Here is a 5,683-nt window from a genome sequence, read left to right on the forward strand (position 1 = left end):
CCCTGCTTTTCTCTCTTATCCATCAAGAGCCTGTACTACTTAATCTCCCTCCTTCTCCTAGCACACAAACACACTTGAATGCTCTATGGCCAATACTACATCACATATCCCATTTCCAATTTAGAGATGGTTTATATCCCTGTGTCTTTAGAAGCTCTCATCAATTTGGTTTCTTCTCATTTAATTTCTCCAACTCTGCACATATGGCAAGCTGTGTTTTTTGAAGCATACTTTCCCCTGGGACACTTTTTATTCTCTAAGCTCTTGAATAATGTCAACAGAATTTATTATCAAATAAGTGCATCTTGGAATCATTCAAGTAAGAGTAGAACCAATGTGGCTTTAGGGGAAAAGCAATCTCACAAGGCAAACCTCTTTTAATAGGAAGACCATGGATTTAGGAGTTGAAGAGATATGAGTTCAAATCTTTGCACCACCACTAACTGGTTGTGAGATCTTGATGAATTGCTTAATCTCTCTGAGCCATAGTTGCCTCATTTCTAGACCTGGATGATAATATGCCTTGCAGCATGGCCATGAGGAAATAACAATGCATGGTATGTAGAGAGCTTGACAAATATGAGGTGCTCAATAAATGAAAGTAATTGCTATTTTTAATAAATGTCTTAGGTTCTGTGAATTTCAGTCTCTTAATAAAGCAAAATTCATTGTGAAGATTAAATGAGGTGATATGTATAAAATACCACACACAGTTATAACACATAGTAGGCAAGAAACTTTTTCCCATACCAAGGGAAGAATTCTAGGAATACTCTGTACCATCCTAATTTTGTTTTACAGATAAGAAAATTAAGGCTTATTGCCAATTATCCAACATGGCATAGTTGCTATAATCAGTTCTCAAATCAGTCTCCCTTCACATCTAACACAAAGTTCATAGGCCTTTATGTTTACTAAAGAAATATATTTGAATCATAAGCACAGTTAGATCCACAGCTAAAATGTTAAGTGAATAAATGATATCTAACATAATTAGTATATACTATGTACCAAGCATGGTGCTGAAGATTTGCATATATCAAGTCCTTTAATGAAAAGAAAAAAAAATCTTTCTATTGTTTTAAAACCTGAGTAGATATGGTATCAGTCTTGAGTCCTGTCCTTGTTCTTTGTCTAGTGGCACTGCAGCAGCTATGTTGGTTCATGTTAGTAAAACAAAGTCCATAAGCAAGGTGATTGTCACAGTTGCCCCAGCATGCAGCACAATATGTGTCTTTTGCTAGAGACACAGTTTTGGACAAATGCCCTGGCACAAGTCAGCAGCCTAGATGTCCCTAGCCCTGCTTGATCTGCCTCAAGCACCTCATCCAAAAGGCACCATACACTCGCAGGAAATATGGTCTATGTTAAAAGCCAAAGTAAAGGGGACTTTCCATACTGATGCAATTGCGAGGGAGTCAGGCCTGCCTGAGGCCATAGCAGGAAGAGGCATTGCGTTGTGATTTCTTTCCTATGCACATCCATCTTGGCCTGCCGCACTTGCATTCCTGTAACCCCAAGCCCACTTCAGCCAAAAATAAATCATGCATGCACACTTGCACTTGCACACCCAAACACATACCCACAGAGAGAAACAGAAAGAGAAAGGCATGTTCTGACTCCTCTTGGCATACATTTTGGATCAACTTCATTAGGGTAACCATCTGGGTCATTTCAATTCTGTTTCCAGCCCTGAAATAATTATGGCATCTGATTCAGCCATTCCCCCTCCCCCATTTCTCCCCACTCCCTACCTCCCCCCATCTACCAGCTGCATAAGTATAAAACTCGGTAAAGAGAATATAATTAATGTTTTGGAAACATTGGAGAATTTTTTAATCCACATGGGCTCATGTGATCAGAGGTCTAGAGCTAGTCTCTTTGCTGGTCAGAGCAAAAGAAAGCCCATACTACTGTGGAATAACTACTTAGAATTGCAATATCTTCTCCTTACCTCATTTTCTGATCTCTCTGAACTCTCTGATGTGACTAAGCTCATAATTGGGACAGCATCCAACAAATAAAATGTGACTCTGTAATTTCATCTGCATCCATCCAAATTGTACTAAAACGGCTGCTAGGGCCTTTGGCCTCTTGCTAACTGCTCGACTTTATTTATGCCAAAAAAATGATTATAATTTGGGTTAATATAATCACATGCAGGCCCAAAGAATCCCCAAGCTGGCAAAGGGTAAGTGGCTAATGTATATAGAAATATAGCCATTGGAAGACAGTGTCTATGAAAGTCTTTTAATCACTGAGTTTTTAAATTATGGAATTTTAAAGGTTGCAGAAAATAAGGAGAAGAAATTTATATGAATTAGACTGGTCATGACAAATTGTCCAGCCAATTATTTTATCTCCCCATGGCCACATAAATGTCTTTAAAGATGTAAGCGTGTAGCTGCCTATAAGATAAAGAATATAAGTAAAGATTTTATTGTTTTTGTTTGCTTGACTGATTTCTTAAATAGTTTTGCTTCTTACTGCCTAATTTATTCATTCATCAGCCAATATTTATTAGTGTTTTAATATTTATTAACCCCCTGCTGAAATATAAAGCTGTGAATAAGCTGGACACAATCCTTGTCCTCCCAGAGCTTGGAGTCAAGTAGAAGATACAGAAAGTAAGATTTTATGATAAAGCACAATAACCATATGAAACCACATGAAAAGTGAAGTACAAGGTATTATGGAGACACTCAGGAAGAGCAACTAACCAAGACTCAGGGAAACAGCCTATCAGAAAAGACCTGAGGGCTGGACAGAAATTAGTCAAATAGACATGGTTGGGAAATATATATTTCATCCAGGAAGAAACAAAATTAGCAAAAATCAAGAGGCTAGCAAGATCAAGCCTCACTGCAGAAAAAAAAAAATTATGTAGCTGAATTTTAATGTATGAAGGAGAATTGGGAAAGATGTTTGATCAGTAACAAGGAAATAAGGGGACTAGAATTTATGCTGAGATCAAAGATTTCCATTTTTAAAACAGAGACATGCCACAATTAAATTTTGTTTGTTTTCCAATACAGGGTCTTCCTCTGTTGCCCAGGCTAGAGTGCAGTGGTACAATCTCAGCTCACTGCAGCTTCAACCTCTGGGACTCAAACGATCCTCCTACCTCAGCCTCCCAAACAGCTGGGACTACAGGTACATACCACTGGGCCTGGCTAACATCATTAGATTTTGGTGGTTAAAACATTATTCTGAAGGCCGGGCGCGGTGGCTCAAGCCTGTAATCCCAGCACTTTGGGAGGCCGAGGTGGGTGGATCATGAGGTCAAGAGATCAAGACCATCCTGGTCAACGTGGTGAAACCCCGTCTCTACTAAAAATACAAAAAATTAGCTGGGCATGGTGGTGCGTGCCTGTAATCCCAGCTACTCAGGAGGCTGAGGCAGGAGAATTGCCTGAACCCAGGAGGCGGAGGTTGCGGTGAGCCGAGATCGTGCCATTGCACTCCAGCCTGGGTAACATGAGTGAAACTCCGTCTCAAAAAAAAAAAAAAAAAAACACACATTATTCTGTTAGTCTTGTGGAAACAGAGCTGGATGCAAGCAAGTTGAAAGCAGTGAACTAGCACCCACACAAGGACTAAGTTTGAGAATTACTGAAACTGAGGACTCTGACACCTATAAATTACTCTTTGGTCTAAGCTCAAAGGATCTATCTTCAACAAAGATCATCTGAGGACATTAGATTGTGGGATATTCAGTGAGTATCCCATTTCTTCATTGGAAATGCCCCTTGTTGGTGGCAATGGTTGCTGTCTACCTAGGCACAGTAAGGTACTGCCAGACTTTGGGATATACCAAGTAGGAGTTTACCAAACTTCATATTCCTCAATCACAATAACGTTACACTTTAGCATAGCTAACTTTTGTGCTGGCAAAAACTGCCATTAGCAAACTCTGTTACTTGGATACTTTGGGTTCCCAGTATCATTCCTTAAAAAGCCACCAGCACATCCTGAGAGATTATAATTACATTACAATCAGGCATCAAACAGGTGTAATCTCTTTGCAGCTCTGAAGTAATGACCAATCTGTGGGCATATTCAATTGTTCATCTCCTGCTTTACAAAGCATGGGAAGGATTGAGCAGGACAGGCCTGATGAGAGCCCACCACAAATACGGAGATCAGATCAGAGGCTGCCAAAATGAGGGTGATCTCAACTCAGTTAGTGACAGTGAGAATAAGACTAGAGAAGCCTAGCAATTCCAGAAATAATTACAAGATAGGTATTGACTAATGACCAGATGGAGGGGAAGAATCTAAGAAGTGTATTTTTAAATAAAGACTCTAAGACTTAGCCATCAATATATCTGGAATCTCATCATCTATTTTGTGGTTTTTGAAAGAATTTAATACATTTCACAGGCTGTCAACACTATCAGTAGTACAATGTTTTCCCAGAAAGACTTCCAGCCCAACATGGCAGATGAGGAACCAGATAGTGACCCAAGAGATGTTGTTTTCCTTGCCTACTCCATCCTCTTTTAGTATCTTCTCTCCCTTCTGGGGCTTCCCACCCTCCAGCCATGTAGGGCCCTGACACTGACTCCTGGCTTCCACAAGCTGCTCTCCAGCCTTCCTGTCCCGAAAAATCCCAGTCTCTTCTGTTTCACTCATTAACCATCAAAAGCTAACACTTTCCTCAGCCCTTTGCCAGGTGGGAAGGAGATCTAGCACCAGTTCCACAGCCAATAAAGCTTTAGACTTTTCTCTGAGTTACGTTTTTGTTTCTTTTTGTTAGTCACTTTTATCTGAGTCTCTGTTTGCTTACCTGCAAAAATTAAGTTAATTGGCACAGATTGGAGGTCAGAATTTACATATTTAATAGAGGCTGAGTGTATACCATGCATGAGTGAAGGAAACTAAGGTGTAAGATAGTTGAGGGGGGGCTTTCTGAGAGACTTAGGGAACTCCTGTCCCATCTAAAGGGTATTCAGCTTCAAAGGGTATAAAACTGCTGTCATGCAGGCTCAATGTTGCCAGATCTTTCAAATATTTAAAGAGAATTTGGAAATAGGGTTTTCAGTGTAACTGTCCAATTTCAAAAAAATTGGAACCATAACTAATTCAAACTTTTTAAATTTTTGAGCCAACACTGAGTATGCCAAATTAAACACATCTGCTGGCCAAATTTGGCCTTCTGATTAAACAAGCTCTGAGGCTTCTTCTGGCCTTTAACAGTGGGAAAAATCTAAGATGCCTTAACTTTTCGTGATTAAGCTCTAAAACTGTGGAATTCTGGACTCCAGGACAGAACACAGGTATGTACCAACAGGTTACTCAGCATTTTCTTCAAATTTCAGCAAATACTTCATCAGTCTATTAAGGTATATGATTAAATATCTTGATCTTATAGCACAAGGTTTGAAGCTGTCCAATAACAGGGAAAGATTAAAGTGGTAATTTCTCAGAATCAATTAATCATTGCTTTCATCTTGACACTAATTTAAATAGCATTTAACTACATTAAAAATTAATGTCATCAGGTTAGTGTTATTAAAACAATGTATAAATAGATTTTTCCAGTTACAAAATCTAAAAATAGTAAAAAAAAAAAAAAAAAAAAAAAAAAAAAAGGGGGGATTTTTCTTTTAAAAAAAAAAAAACCTTTATTATTTTTTTAGCAATGAGGGGCTAATCAACCCGCAAAGTTTTTGTTTTTATC

This window comes from Sapajus apella, unplaced genomic scaffold (genome assembly GCF_009761245.1).
Source record: "Sapajus apella isolate SASKATOON/1434 unplaced genomic scaffold, GSC_monkey_1.0 scaffold67, whole genome shotgun sequence".
Taxonomy (NCBI): domain Eukaryota; kingdom Metazoa; phylum Chordata; class Mammalia; order Primates; family Cebidae; genus Sapajus; species Sapajus apella.